The sequence below is a fragment of the Teleopsis dalmanni genome, chromosome 1 (genome assembly GCF_002237135.1).
Source record: "Teleopsis dalmanni isolate 2A chromosome 1, ASM223713v2, whole genome shotgun sequence".
Classification (NCBI taxonomy): Eukaryota; Metazoa; Arthropoda; class Insecta; order Diptera; family Diopsidae; genus Teleopsis; species Teleopsis dalmanni.
This window is the reverse complement of record NC_051846.1, coordinates 2,192,278-2,209,849: the sequence shown is the minus strand read 5'-3', so window position 1 is coordinate 2,209,849 and position 17,572 is coordinate 2,192,278. Positions and strand designations below refer to the sequence as shown.

The window sequence follows — 17,572 nt, the reverse complement described above, 5'->3', positions numbered from 1 at the left end:
TATCTATTTGATCTTTTATCATAATTTGTATGAATTTGAAAGTGCTGCCAGTTTAGATATTTGCTTTAGTAGATGCTAGATAAGTCTTTGCCGTGTCTTTTGATGTAATAAAACGACTCTTGTAGGTGTTTACATATATACGCCAATATTTGCGGCCATTTCGCTTTTGGCTATTACGAGTGGCAGTAAATTTTCTTTGAAGTAAAAATAAAAAATTTACGTTGACATTTTTACACATTTTTTACAATGTTAATAAATAAAATAGTTTATAAACTTGTCTTTGACAAAAACTGTGTAATAAAAATAATTGCAGCATTTGCGCATTTCATCAATGAAATTAATGGCACTTATTGACTAATGACTTTTTAATACTATCTGTTAAGAGTGTTTTCATGTATTTTGAAAGGAATTTGAAGTTGACATTCTATTTAATAACACGAGTAGTTAATATATAATTTACAATGTGATTATGGAGTTAATTTATATAACGTTTTGCAGTGGTTTTATGGGTACTTACTTTACACGTTTATAACTGGAAATATAATAGACTAATGAACTAATGGATCCATTAGTTAATTCACTAACTAAACTAAGAGAAGCTTACATATTTTTTTCTATTACATAACTTAGTTGTTGAACTTAAGAAACACATAAACACTTTATATATAACAGAGTGCCTCTTCAAAGCACTATTCAGAACGTTAACAGCTACATCGGAATGTAATTAAGATCACTGTAATTAACATCTGTTCATCATATAGCCAACATATAGCATACATATACATATATTTGAAGCGGTTTGTTTCAAGGTGTGTGCAGTTTCTTGATAGCACAAATGCGCAGATAAAGCTTCTATGCAATTAAATATAAAAATATTAAACTCAATTGCAGAAAAGTCTCAGGAGTAAAAACAATTTCGCAATAATTCACAAATTTAACATTTCGGACCCCCTAGGGCGCCATATATCTTAGCCACCAAAAAATGCCAAAAATGTACGCATTGCAAATAACCATAAAAAAGAACAAACGTAAGATACAATTGCATTGAGCAAAAAACTGTGGAAAAAAGACCTGAAAATTATGTGCTCTGCAAAACCGTTTTGCTGCGTGTATGTTGCGAGGCGTTCAGGGCTTATAATACGCAACCGCCACCGGCTGCATTGCGCGTTGACAGATTGTTGCCATTGCACTCGGGAAGCGGTAATTTATGGCGCTGTAGCTTTTTTTCTGTTCGCAAAAATGTTGCTGATAATGAACACGATGATAATGTTAATGACGCTGTTTCATGCGCAAACAATGTTGCGGCCAATGATTCTCTACTGATACTCTTGATGTTGCTGAACGTATTATAATTCAGCAGAGACTTTATTTATTCTTTAGTATGAATTTTGGTTGAATCCTGCAAACATTTTGAAACATTTCAAAAATGTCTTCCTCTGTCTTTTTTATTTGATTTTTACTTGTTGTTACGAGGAAGTTGCAACTGTTGCAGCTGCAAATGCACTGCAATAACGCTTCTGCATTATAGTCTTCTGTAAGTTTTTGCATCTTTGCTGGCTTGCAGTTGCTATAATTAAGTGGACAATTTGTGGTATCATTAGTGTAATAAAATTGTTGCCTTTTCAGTAAAAATATTTTTTAAAATTTATACGTCAAAATTTTCGAGAGCAAAATTACTCGTACTGTTGCATCTTAAAAGTGCCGGCGATATTTTGCTTTCTGAGTTTTTGTTCATTAAATATTTTTTATATTTTTTTGTTGGGTAAATTATTTGTCATTTAATACGAAACAATTAGTCATGATAACTGTATCATTTAACAAAATACTTTCTGACTGACTCTTCGAACTATAAAATTTTTATACGCCAGGGAATATTTTTCAAGCCCAAATGAAACTCATGAGACGTTGGAGAAAGTTGTGTAAATTATTTGATTACACAGAAATTTGTAAATTATTTGTTGACATTTTTTGAAAAATAATGAACTTTACTTCAGAGATGTGCACTACTAAATTTAGCAACAAATTTATTACTTTGGTGTATAATTAAATATTGTGTCTGAGACGTTCTAAGTAATTTTACAAATTTGAAATGAAATAGCAAGTTAATAGCAAGTTTAATGATAATTATGATGATGATGTTGATGATAATGACGACGATGATGATGATGATGATGATTATAATGACGACGATGACAATGATGATGTTGATGACTGTAATTGAGACCAAATGGTATCACAAGAAATCGTGTTCTTGTTTATTAATGTCAGCCTCGAAGGTTTATTGAATAATACAAAGATTATAATTCATAATACACTTCATATACACTATAGTTATTTATTGTAGTTATCATTTCAAATTTATCATAGTCTGTTTGGGTTTCATAAGTAGTAGGGAATGTCTCACAGTAAAAATTAAGTGACACCGTGATAGATTATTCTGATTCACTAAAGTAAGTCTTTATATATATAGAAGTAAAGATTTTTAAATGATTCATTAAGGTAAGTCTCGGTTGTTTGAAATGTAGACGAAAAATCTTTAGGTAATTATTTTAAGTAAGTTTCGTTAGTACAAAGTGTGAAATGAAAATTCTTTTAGTGGAAATTGAATATCGTCATAATACATATCTGGTTCATTCAAAGTCGTTCTCGATTATCTCATAAGTAATAGGTATGAATAATTATAAGGTTAATTTTTTAAAGTAGAGAAATAAAGTGGCATCGCAATAGATCTTCTTTTGATTTATTAGAACCTGTTTTGTTACTTCCATGAAAAATATGAAAATATGCCGAAATAGAGAATATCTGATATAATAGTAGAACCTTCTTCGGCTTAACATTCGCTAATTGTATATCCACACTTATAGTCATTGCAAAAATAATATTATTTTGTACATTCATTTCTTCTGATTCATAATATAGTTTTTCTTCATATAATTTTTATATTATTTTTTAATAATATTTTTAATTCGCCAAAATATAACCAGGTTATATATTTTACAAATTTTATTTACTTTATGTATAATATTTTTAAAATAAGTCTATGTTATACTAATGAGAAAATTATGTTATTAAGCAAATTGTTTATTTACTATAAAAATAAACATTTATTTACTATTTCATAGCAATACTTATTCCTCCTACACTCGTAATACAACGTAACATAAAGTAAAGTAACATGCATGTTACTTAGATTTAATGTTACTTAACAGAACTCTGAAAAATGTTTACAAATGTCAGCAACACTTCAAAATGTTGCTTAAAAAGTTAATGTGACAACAATTAAAATACCAATACAGACGTCAGCGAAATCATGAATTTCAAATCGAATTATAAAAGTCGGAATAAACATACGTTAACTATTCAATTCTATAACAATTTTGGCAACATTAAATTTAATAAAGTTGCACAAATATTTTATTCAAAACAAAAAAAAAAAAAACAGTCTGTTGCAACCAAAGATTTAAGATAAAAATTGTCACAAAACTAAAAGTTGCACTTTTCATTTCGCAGAGATTTTTCGTTTCGATAAAGCAAATGTTACATGCAAAAATATTTTGTTTTACACTCCGAACACAGAGACTTGCGACACGTCCAACATTAGCAACATTTTTTTCTCATTGAGTGGCGGGCAGGTGGCTGTGGCTGAGATATGCCTCATTTAGCTGCATTGCTTTTATCTCGAACCATAATTTGCAGCTGATTAAGCTAATTTACGATGCTGAGGTGACAAACTCTTTGCAAAAATCTTAACAAGCCAATGAATACCGAACACCTCAAGGACTCCAAAGAACTCAGAAACAATGCAATATCTTTTGAAATAGCACAAATCTTGTTTCTTAGACTTGCGTTTTGTTTGAAATTGTTAAAGTTTATTTATTTCTAAAAAGAATTGAGTTTATTTTTATTTCAAAGTAATTGGCAATTCAATGAATTTAGTTGGCATTTGTGTGAGCTTTTAGTAAATTATCAAAGTTAATGACAGCGCTGCATACAACACGTATTTTTCTTAAATTGCTCTAACAGCCAATAAAAATATTTGAAAGTGTTTTGCGGAATTTGTTGAACACTTTCATGACAAATTCCATTTTTGCTAAAATATTTACATTCTTCGATCATTTTGAAAGTATTCCATACAGTGAAGAACAAAGAGAACAATTTACGTTTAAATTTTTCTGAAGCTTAGATTGTTCCTAAACCAATAGCCTCAGCAATATTTTCACTGAAGAGTGCACGATATACTTTTAAAAAATATTTTTAATAAATTGTATGCTTAGAATAGTTACAGAATAAGTATTGAATCCAATCCCAAACGAACAGTTGTAGTTTAGTTAAAAGCTACATACACATCTCTTCTTCTATTTCCTTTTCTTGGTACCAAACTCTTGTGCCCTTTAAAATAAGGAACAATATAGCACTGATATGAATTTCCAACCTACGATTAAGTAACAATCGCTAGCTTTCGTTGCTGACGATTCTCTCCGTCTCCCTTTTTCTAATAGGCCACCAGCAATTCTCCAACTCACTTCACAACTGCCCTGAATAAATATCAACCAAATTTTTGCGTTTATTGATACGTTCAGCTGATTATAAAATACCCAATTCTCTCAACATAATCACAAGGAACATGAAATTCTGAAGTTTTCTTTTCACATAATGTGAGATTAATTTTTTTAACTGTGACCCAAAGAACAGTACGGATCTATATAGTCCCCGCTTCTGCAAAATAAGGCATGAAATATATAACTGCAATTGATACCCGTTAAATTTTTTTCATTGAAACATTTATCATTGGATTATCTTAATACGTTGTTGAGAACACCGGGGTGTTACGCCCTTACGACGAGTAATCAATTAAAACAATTACGAACTCATGTGCCGCTATTTATCGCTGTTACTACAAAAGTGTGGAATGATATTCGTCAAAGTGAAATCCTCTCATCGAGGTTAAATGAAATCTCGAGATTTCGATTTACCATCGGTGTTTGTCGGCGCATTATCGTTATATGCGCGTTATATGAGAACACCGTGGGTTCAAGACCTCATGGCAGGTAATCAAGTAATACTACTACAAATTGATGTTCCTTTTGCCATTTATAGCTGTTGCAACAAAAGCGCGGAATGACATTCACCGATGTAAGATCCTTTCCTAGAAATGCAGCTATTTCTTCTTCGAAATCAAATCTTATTACTTACCAATACCGCGTTATCGTATCTCAGAATGGTTACAATCTCCTCGGGTAGGTATGCAGATCTGAGGTCAATTATTGCTTAGTGTGATGAAGTGATAAATAATAATCCAGTCAAGCCGTAAAGAAGGGTTTTGAAGATACTCGCAGTTAATAGAGAGTAAAAGTAGTCAAGTGCACTGACACAAATAGCTTCAACATAATAATAAATAAGCCAACAGGGAAGTGAATAAATGTAACTCTGGTGCTTCAAATAAATTTTATTATATTTTCCTTTTTTAGTTTAAACAAATTTTATGTAGTTGTTTTTGTTTCTTTCAAGAAATCGTCTATTTGAAAACAAAAATGCAAACTATTTTTAACATATATATTTTTTCATAAAAATTATATTTGCGATATTATTTCGATAACTCCATGATTTACAGTTAGCTAAAATATATTGCAAATATCAAATTAAATTACCTGTTAACTATTTCACCTATAATAAAATGTATTAATTTTTATTTTTCTATCTCGTTTATAAGTTTTTTTTTAAATAATATAAATTAAATATTTGCAAAGAAAAAAGCTAACAAAATCCGAACGTTGTTGGCACTAGTCAATCTTGATTTACACTCCTTAAACTTGCCAAACTTTCAAACAAAATTTTATACAACTTTATTGTGTAGGAAAACAAGCAAAAGAGCAAAACCTAACATTATCGTATCTTGTATCTCATATAAAAAAATCTATTTACGGCACTTTGTAGCTTTTTATGAATTCCTCCCAACTCTGACCGCCCATGAGAAAACGAAAATTTTTACAAATTTAACTAATAAAAATGTGAAATAGAAACATTGGCAACTCTCAAATAAAATTACCGCTAATCAATCATCATTGAGGAACTATTACTCCAGTTGCTGATAGCAAAGCCATTTATCTTCTGACAGCCAAACGAGATGAAAACTGCAAAATCCAAGACGCGAGTTCCAGGCAAAAGGCGAATGACGTTCGCCGCCAGCAATTTGAATGCATAAAATGCATAAGAAAAAGTTTTATCGCTTAGCGCTGCTGATCTTTAAAATCGTGGGCTAATTTTGCATTACACCAACTTACCAACAATCCAACAGAATAGCAGACTAGCGGACTGACAAGCAACAACAATTGCAACAATAAAATTAAAGAGAAATGTTGTTGCCAGTATTAGAGCTCCTGCTGTCATAGGAAAATAACAAAGAAAACGTATGACAAAGAACAATTCCTCCTAACCTAAGACACAGAAGACAACCAACAAACAATCAACAACAAAACAACAAACAAACAAGCAACTACAACAACCACAACAACAACTGCAGCAACAACAACTATAGAAAATCCAACATAGATGCAATTCAGCCAAGAAGTAACAAAGTCAAACATGACAGCTGTGCGATTCTGATGTATTCCGTTGAATTTATCGAAGAAAATCGCAACTACGGAAAAAAATGTCAAATCTAAAAGTAACTTAAACCCAACAAAAACAACGCTATACAATACTCCAACAACAACAATAGCAACAACAGCTAGAACAACAACTGCAACATCTTGAAAGCTTAAAGATACAAAGTTGGATTACTGGGAAATGATTTTGCAATGCAATTGACGACGACGCCGGAGTTGACGACGACGACTACGACGACGACGACAACACTGCAATTGTTAAGCTGCGCCTCTGTAGAAAGATGACGATGCGGTTGTGGTTGTGCCATAACCGTGGATGAGAATAAGAATGGGGATGACGATGGCTATGATGTTGATTATGATGATGATGATGTGATAATACTACACTTCACTTGCTTGGAAAATGGCAGGGTTACACACTGATGCTGTCATTGTTGTGTATGATGCATTACTCTATGTGGTTATTCCATAATAAAGCAACGCTCCATGGAAAGCAAACGAAATTTGCTGTAATCAGAGAACATAAATCTTGGCGTGGATTGCGCGTTACCTTAGAATTACAGCATTGAACGAAGCTGTGTGATTAGATATTTTCTCGATACGAGGAAAGTAAACAAATAAGTGTACATTGAAGTAAATGAAGAGGTTTTTCGAACTTTTATTTCAATTTTATACTATTATGAAAATTGTTATAATATTGAAATTATTATTGTCGGAAGTGTTGTAGTGAGCCAAGAAAAAAATTACTATAAAACACTTAACCGTTATAGTTAAATATTTCACAACATAAATAAATCATCTAGAAACTAAACGCCACTTGAACCTGCAATGCTTTTGAATAAATATATTTCATAATTGGGTTTTCCCAAAAGTCCACAAGAAAAGACTAAGTACTAGTTAGTAATACTATCTGCAATAATAAGAATAGTGATAGATAGGCTTATGAACAGCAGAGACTGAAAGACCGTACCTCTGTAAACCTTCTATAATTTTGGTTGAGGCAACGTATTGTAAAAAATTGCAAAAAAATTATGCTTTGAAGGGAAGGAAAAGTTAATTTATGGGTTTACAGAAAATACCATTCTATAAGAGTGCTTGAAATTGATTACAGAATAAGAACCATTTCAATGACACACTGCAAGAAAAATTAAAATTGCATTTTACAACGCGTAATCGAGTTTTGGACTAAAAATTAGTATACCACCAAAGCTATTTGGTTAAGTTATTTTTGAGATATTGGCTAAACTTTTATTTCGAATAGATCCGGTAGATATTTAAAAGCTACAAAAACTCGTTCTCATAGCACTTTTTTCGTTTTTGAAGAAAAGAATCTTTCACAGATCTTACTAGATTCTACCAGAAAATATTCTGTATATAGACAAAGCAACTAAAACAACAAAAAAAGTACACTTAAGTGATCTGTTGAGAAAAAATGGAATTACTTAGGGTCAATCCTAATACGCCCTATATGTATGTAATATAATAATATATTATAGGGATACCATTATTCATAGCTTGAAACCTATAAATAACTAGAAACTAGATGTTTATATATTTTTTTAAGCAGAACTCTAAAATTTTGGTACATATAGTGTAAATTTTAGAAGTGTGAATATAAATCCCTTAAAAAATAAATATTATTTTAACTTAAAAATGTCAAGTCACTTTATTTTTATTTCAATTTAAACTAAGTTCCACTTCTTATACCTACACAAACTCATTTCTCCAGCCACTTCTAATTTGTTGTTGTACTTTACCTTTAACATTTCATGCTATTTGGAAAGAATTTTTTTAAAAGAATTACTAACACTTCGCTATTGACGCAACATTACCTCTTGGAATGGAAGAACTACTTAAGCAACCCATACACAAGACGCTGCAAATGTCTTCCTGCATACCTAAAATCAGTATGCGGATTAACTTTAGCTACTTTCCCCAAGCACTCCACTTATATAAAAATAGTGCAAATTTAAGACTTTTGAACATTTTTAGCGCCAAACGTTGGAAATTTAAAAAAATAAAGTGCATAGGAAAAAGCAAAAGGATTTATGACGCATAATAGCACAATAAATAATCTCGGTACACATGTGTGCTTATATAGGTGTACACTCAAAGGAAATTGTTTGTACGACATATTAAAGAGATATCTTCAGTAATAAGTATGTATTAATAAATGTTATGAAGCTATACTTTTGATAAGGTTATATATCCTTGTATACTCTAGATCCGGTAAGGCTAGTCTCCTTCCACCTCAACGCAGTGTTGAAAACTTTTGTCGAATTCTTGCGATCATTGTATATAGTCATCGTATAGAATTTCCCTTTGTATAAAACATTTTAACCAAGTTGATTTGAGGAATATTCAGAAGCCTCACCGACCTAAAATAGGTAAATAAGGCAAATAATCGTTAACAATATTGCTTTTTAGTCCATTACTCATACTGTAATAGCTTTGTATGATAATAATTATATATATTCGTAAGCTTGATTTGCCTGTATTATTAAGCCTTTTTGATGACCGAAGGGTAATGTTATGGTTTTCTTCCATCGACAACTTTGGTTTGAGTACTAGCAAAAATTCTCACCTTACAAAAATTATTAACAATAATAACTTTTTCGTCAAGAATTATCGAATTACTACAGCTTTGTTCTTGTAATTGTGTAATTTGTTGGCCCGATTTGCATTCAGTATTAAACCTTTTACATACCCGAGGTGGTATCGACAATATTTTCTTTGTTCTTCAAATCAGTTTGAGGCATACACAGAATCTTACCGAAGTAAATCAAGTAAATAGTGTAAATTATAGATCACAATCATATCTACAGGTAACGCCAGTATCATAGTAGCTTTATGCGATTGTGTACTATTGTGCGCAACAAAAAAAACTATCTAAAAGACTAAAATAACATGGGATCATATTGGATGAATACAATGGATGATAATAACTTCTTTCTTTGTGTAAAAATTATGCGTACCATGATGATGATTGTGCATTATCGTGTAACAAGTCCAAACGGTCTGTCTTTCGAAATTCCGGTTAAACTCCTCGAATTGTGTGCCCACAATTTCTATACGTATAAAACTACCAATTGAAATTATGCGTTTATCATCGATGCTTCTGTGTTAACATTACTGAGAACTTTAAATTCATTAAATAAAAAAAATTAGTATTGTCTTGATTTTACTGTTCTGAAAACATAATTTTTCTCTTTTTCCTTCTTTTAGGTCTTATAGGAACTACTATTAAAACACCTACAGTTACAATACCTGGTATGCATATTCCTTCAGAAGAATTTGAACATATCTATACAATACTGAACCCTCTAGCTTTTTCGTCATTCTTATGAGTGTGTGGCGCATAGACCATTCATTCAACCAAATCTTTATTTAAAACTCAATAAACTCTGGTTTTTAGCTTTCTAGTTTCCTCTTCAATAACTCTTGCAGACTTACAATAGTCTCTTTAAAAACTATTTTTACTTTTTTGATATTTTGTTCATAATAAGTACGTTTTGGCGGCAGTGCTCGCTCTTTGTAACCACGAGCTGTACCAACTTTGTCATGAAATTGATATAATTCAGTGATTTAACAGAGAGTGACTCTATTTACTTATATTATAACTGAACTGTCTGATTGAAGGATGGAATGTCCTTTAACTTGAAAGGAGCCAAAATTACCGTCTGAAATTGTATTAGAATAGTACTAAATAAAGTAACTTAATTTAGTTAAAAGTATATAAAAATGTTTTATTCTTATAAAAAAAACTACTATAATTTTTTGTGGGTGTAATGCAGCATGCACACGCTTGAGTGCATCATCGTAGTGCACACTGCACATTGCGAACAGAACAGAGAACAGAGCATACAGCAAATGCATTTTACAATTTAGGAGGAAAGAAAGGAAAGCATAAAACCACATAAGTAAAAATATTTACATTCATTTGATTGAAGCTTTGCATTCTTTTTGGTTACATCTCAGATAATGCAAGATATAATAGTTTGATATAAATTTAGGTGAACCGACGCAATTCTGGTTTATACGAGCAGGAAACAAGCAAACCACATTTTATTGCGACCGACTGTCATGAATATAATTTTTATAGCTTAAAAGTTAAACGCGCAGATAGACGAGCGTAGGTGGGAGGAATTTTCCTCTGACTGAGAAGTGCAAATCGCAAGCACACCGACGTACTGAACCGAACCCAGCCTAGGTAAGTGCTCGACAAGGTGTTATTAATTAAAAAAGAAAAGCTAATCAAGATGCCAGTTTGCAGAGTAAAAAGTAAAAAGTAAAAAGTTGCTGGAACATAAAATTTTAAGAAATAACGAGCTAACATTAAAAAATGCGTTAAAGCATGAAGGTAACTTTTTCGTAACGTGGCATAGTTCAGAGAGTTCCAACAAAAAGCCAAACTCTATAGAATTCGAGCATTTCACTTCGAAGGTTAAGTGCGTAACATAAAATAGAGAAGACTGAATGAAAAGTCCTTGCCAATCAAACTGCACTGAAAGCAGAGCATAGACCATTGTGAGTGTTGCTAAATTTCAATATTTCAATATACGAACATTTCCTTTTATAACACTTTTTGCAGTGTATTTTTTATGTACTTTTTTTTCATCTTTTTTCTTTTTCATTTACATAATTTAGTATGAGTTTATATAAATACTTTATCTGCACTAAAAACTGTTTAAAATTCTTTTTGTATTAAAAAGAAATAAAAAAATTGAAATATTTGGAGCATAAAATTGAAATTTAACTGGCACTTTTCATTACGAATTGGCAGTGTTGCATTCCATTGGCACATATTCGCTTTGCAGTTTTTACTCCTCTTTTTTCCATTTGCTGCTATTCTAACTTAAATGTTTTCTACTGCATTTTAAAAGGCGCACATATAATAAAATTGGTGGTTTTTATTTTATTTAATTTTATTTTATACTTTTTTTTCTTTCATACTCTTAACACTTCAGTAATCTTTTATTTAATTAAAAAGCAATAAATTTTCCAAGTGTTACTTTGGACTTTGTTTTTTCACTTTTTTTTTTTATGAGAATTTATTCAAACAGAAAATGCTTTGCGATTTTCTTTTTTATTGCTGATGGGTATATCAACAGTTAAGTACTTTACAAATGTAGTCAAAGGATATTTCCGAATTAACAGTGAAGAGGAAATGAAATGTAATATAATTTAAAAAGATTAATTATTTGAACTACAAAGAGAATGTTTACAAGATTCGTCGTAGATTTCAAAACTTAATTTGATATTGAATAGATATATTTTACTATTTTATATATGCATAAGTAGATACAAATAGCATTATCAAAATGTATATACAAAAATATGGTATGGCTACCCACAGGATATTTTTCCTCCATATGTTTACGATATGATTTCGTGATTCAGGAAATTCAAAAAAAAATCAGAAAAAACTGCATATTTTCAGTATTAAGAGATATAAAGTTTGATGTTTAAGAAAGAACCTTCAGCCATAAAATTATTAACACCTACTCCTATTCTCTTTACATCACTACAAAATAAACCAGAATTTCCAAACATTTCTACCAATCGCTTTCTGTCTAACGCCAAATCATCTAATCTCAGTGTTCTTTTCTATGCTCAGTCTCAGTATAAATCGATGAGTATTAATATAAGCAATACTTTTCCACACACTTCTGCCCATCGCTTTCTGTCTAACGCCAATCTTCTACTCTCAGTGTTTTCTTCTATTCTCAGTCTAAGTGTATACGGTGTTCTATCAGCTATTATTTTTATTACTAGACTAGGTCTAATAATTTCAACAATTTCAAAATGTTGTGTTGTAGCTATATGATTTCTTACCCTTATAAAGCTTTAAGTCTTTACTTAAATTGAATGTTATTTTTATTTAATATCTTAATAATACTATTTTTGTGGTGCATTCTTTCTTTCTCTGACATAGACACACTGATTTTTCTAGTAGGTGGAAGGCATCGAAAACCACAGTATGAGAATTGAACCCACTAAAATCACCTCATGAATGAATGGAGAAAATTACCTAAGCGATTGGGGAGTGAACGATTGGCTTAATACCTAAAATTCATTCACAAATTAGTGTTGAATTCTTGAAATATGTTAGCCACAGACTATAAACAACGAAAATAATTAAAATAAGTCTGAACAGCAACTGAAAAGATAAGCGAAAATATGGATATGTTGTGCAATCGATAGTTATAAAAGGGGCTTCATGAGCTGAAGTACCAAAATAGATCCAGGAACCATATTGGTACTTATCTATATTCATTATTTATGAGGTCTTGTACACCAAACCCTATTTGAGTAATCCAGTAATCATTCCCCAGATAAAGACGTTGCTTATACGCCAGACAAATCATGTGTTTAATTAGATTTATCAATTAATTAAAATTATTTAAAAGCTCTCCAGAAATAATTTTTGAGTTACGAACTTTGATATAAGGCCCACACAACTAAAACCAATAAATGCTTTTTCATATACTGCACTTGAATGAGAACCTCGGGTAGACAAGATTGGAGGCCTAAAACCAACATGCGCAAAAAGGATTACCAAAAAATCTTCGGGATGAATTAAATGAAGAGATAGAAAAAGTTTTTTGGTCGATATTCTAAATTCTAAAGTCATAACTTTATTTTCTAGTTTAATATGTCATAATAATAGGGTTATCTACGACCCTTACTCTTCATCGTATAAATCTTGACGTTACTATAGTACCTTTCATTCAGAATAGTATATATGAAAGATATAATAATAATCAAAACAACAAATTTTATTTTTAAAGTCAATTATGACAAAAGAAAACTATACTACTAATGGAAGGGTTTTTGAATAGTAGTGAATTACAACAACAAAATTTCATTTTTTATTTTATTTTAATTAATTGAGTTTTTTTTCTGATTATACAAATTTATAGAGTATTGCCGAGTAGTCATCAGTATTGCCGAGTAGTTTTTAAAAACATTCATTTTTTTTTTATTTAAGTTATATAGTTATACAAATGTCAGACTTAATGCCAGGCTTTGAACCTGTTAATGTACACTGATCCAAATTGCCATTTTAGGCATAAATTTAGAATATTTTTTAAATAAACTGGGATTTTTAATAAATATTATTAAACAACATATATAAGCTAAAACAAATATATATATATTTGATATTCAATAAACTAACATTTTAATCGATTTTCAAGATCAGCTTGTCATTCAACTGTGGTAAGAAACGCGGGCAACTTTTAGGGGCCTTTTAGGGACTGTGATTGCAGTCACAGTCATTAAAATGAAAAGGATTGTTAGCTGTTATAATTTTACATTAAAAACAACAACAATTAATAACTGTGACTGCAATCATAACTAAACGAAAATAACTAAAGTAATACGAAAAGTCATTACTAAACTTTTCGTATCTGCAAATTTTTTACAAGTCAAAATAAATATTATTAAAATTAAATACTAAAATATAGAATATCCATACTGGAAAATATATTTTTTTGCGCTTACAATGTATAAGGAATGACTACCCTTGTCTTTAAACCAAGCGAGCCCAAGCTGTGCAAAGTTTTCATTGTTCAAATATCCACTTTTTTAATATACCTAAATATGTTTGAACTAAACATATAAGATACAAATTACTTATATCTAGATTCCTAAGTATCTAAAGCTCATTTTGCACTTGTTGCACCGCAATCTAAATCGCAATAAGAACGAATAAAAATAACAATAAAATCTGGGCTCATATGAATGAACGGCAGACAGAAATTGTCATGTTGAACACAAAATTATTGCAGATAAATCTGGAGACGGGGGTCATAAACTGAAGCGAAGTGAAAAATAGACATTTTTATGTGTGAACAAGCTTTTGTTATTAAAATCTATCCGAGACCGTTTTATGATGGCACCATAAAAAATAAGAGGTACCCGTTGCTGCCATGAACTAAAAGGCAACATAAATAAAATTTAGGGTTTAATAAATTATGCTAAAAGAATTATAAAAAAAAAAACAAAAAAAATTAAAAAAAGGTGAGATACAAAATGTGAATGAAAAGTCTAAAACACTTTTGAAACATGCGGCACCTTTAAGTATTATTACATTTTATATTTTTATATTTTGTTTTTGTTTTTGTTTTGCGAGGCATAATTTATGAGTTTGTCTATTTAAAAAACCATTAGTCAAGTTATTGTTTCGCCCGCCGCTACATAAAACAGCAGAGACCTGCCATTCATAAGTAGAAGAAAAAAAAAAAACAATGTAATTTTTATTATAATTATTTTATTACATTTTACAACAACTCAAATGGTACGTTACAACAATTATGCCTACCGCTTACCGTACCGCTCGGCTCGTAAGCTGTAATTTACTTTCCACAAATTCATTGTAAAGTAGACAATTTAATTTGTTCAATGACTGCTCAAAATATTTAATTACTGAACACTTTATTATGGATAATGTACGTGGTATGTAATGTGGCCCTTTCCTTGATTGTTTTAGAGTTAGTCGGTATGTAGATTTTGTGGATGATATGGCAAAATGTGACCTCTCACATTTCCCATAACCGAGCATACATATGAGTAACCCCGACTGTGCGAGCTTTGAGGCATCTACGAGTATCTTTAATTATTAAAATGGCAGCTTATGCGCCTCTTTTTCGGGTAATGCCATCAACTTCCGTTTGAGATGCTATCGGACTTCCTTTTCACTGTCACTACTCTGAAATCTTTAGACGTTTTCTTAAAATTATAGAGAACGATTTTTTTTCCGCTCCTTTCTTATGCTATTTATTTTATTAATTATTCAAAATTATTTACCCCTTTTTTCTCATTAAAGCTTAACTTCTGCATTTTCACGGCAATTAAAATGAACAGAACGTTTAATCCAACTCAACATACAGAATCCGTATTAATATTATCGCACTATCTAGATAGTAACCTCTCCCCTACTCTTCCACCACCACCACCAGCCGCTTTACCGATGGCGCATAAATATTTCAGTAATTCAATGTCTTCTGCAAAACGACTAAATTTTAATGAAAATGTCCTAAAAAACGAGGTCAAATTCGTTTTACTGCCAGGCTTTCGTTATATTCTGTTATTCCTACAATGTTTTAGTAGCATTTTCTTTTTTTTCTATTTTTTTTTGCAGTGTATACCTTTTCGCCTTGCTCTCTATCGTATTTATTACCTTTTTCAACTTTGCCGACTTAAACACTTTTTTTCTTTACGAGTGTAAAAAAAGGATAACAGCTCAACGAGTTGAAATGTTTATTGCTTTGATGAGTTCTTGTTGCTGTCCTTCTTCTTTTTGTGGTTGTTGTTGTTGTTATTATTATTGCTGTTCTTGTTATTGTTGTTTTTGTTGTTTTAGTTTGTGTATTTTTGCAGAGGTCGCATTTAACCTTTTGGCATTTTTGTGACTTAGATGGGCACTTTGTGATAAGAGGACACTCATAAATTTTAACAACGTAAAATAGTAGTACACGTTTCGAGCTCTTTTCGAGTTTCGGTATAGCAAGAGACTTTATAGGTATTTTCCGGGATTAACGAATTTCACTACACGAGGCTAACGTTTGAAATATTTCGTTATAAATATTTTCAGCGATAAAATAAACAATTAATTTTTATCTATTCATTTTTATAGTGGAATAGGCGAAACATTTGAGTTTTTCACTGAATTGTGAAAATAGAGTTTATAAACTAAATACTTTCCTTTTATGTCTGAAACATCCAAAGACTTGTATGAATAATATTCTTCCTCTAATCACAACTATACTTAAATATAACAGATATTTTCAATCTCAAATAAAATGGAAAGTTAAATGGAATGCATTTTGAGTAATTAAAGTTAATAATATGTTCATAAGTTCTGTTACTTTTAGTTGCAACAGAGCTTTCTCTACTATTCAAGTAACGCTTATTCACCATTTTCATACCACTCATCATTATTATATATTATAAATCATTATTATAGGTAAATTCTGTATTGAAGAACTATGTTTGAAATATACGCCAGATTTATTAGTTCGTAAACTTCCATTGTAAAATATCTTCATCTTGCCACTTACAATCAAAATCTTCAGTTATTTCTTTTCCTCTTCCTTTTTGCAGCTCCTGTTGTCTGATTGAAACAAACACCCAATTTTTGGATATTTATACCGACTGACCTGTGGTCTGTGGCACTGCCAAGAGTTTTGATACTTCGAACTTGACCCAGAAAATTTTTTGTCTGGATAAATTGTAGCTTGGCTATGATAAATCTCTACTATTTTGAGTGTTTTTCTTAAAGGTATATACATATATATCGAGTAGGTATATAAGAAAACGTTTTAAACAAAAGTTTTAAGAGAATAATTAAAACAAATAAATACAACTCTAAATATAACTCTTTTCAAAACTAGATGCAATGAGTTTTCAATATCAAAGAAATCATTTTTTTCACTAACCTGATTGAAATAATGGGAGTACTCGAATGGAATGTACTTATTCGATAAACTACTTATACAATAATCTACTTGTACTATAACCTTCATATTCGATACTTGAATTGAATGTACTTATTCGATAATCTACTTATATAATAATCTTCTTATACTATAACCTACATATTCGATAATCTTCTTATTCGATAAACTACTTATTCCATAATCTTCTTATTCGATAATTCATTTATTTGACGATCTGTGTATCCGATAATCGATTAGTTCGATCCTTGACTATTTTTTGCAATAAATATGGCCGTATAGCTTCAATGCTGGCATGAACATTGGCTTCAAATGCATCAAGAGTAGCTGGTTTGTCGGCTATTGGCATAAACCAATGACTTAACATAGCCCCATAAAAATTAATAGAGAGGTATTAAATCGCACTTTCGAGAGGGCCGTTTAACAGGATCACTACTGGAAATAAAGTTGTTATCAAATTGATTTCGCAATAAATCGATTGTTAAACGCGCCGTCTCGTTGGAACTA

The 17,572-nt window shown here is 30.8% G+C and overlaps 1 protein-coding gene across 2 annotated transcripts in view; it reads left to right on the top strand.

Annotated features, from left to right (window-relative positions):
* LOC119668966 overlaps positions 1 to 17,572 on the top strand; it is a 70,958-nt gene that overhangs the window by 32,443 nt on the left and 20,943 nt on the right. The window lies entirely within an intron of this gene.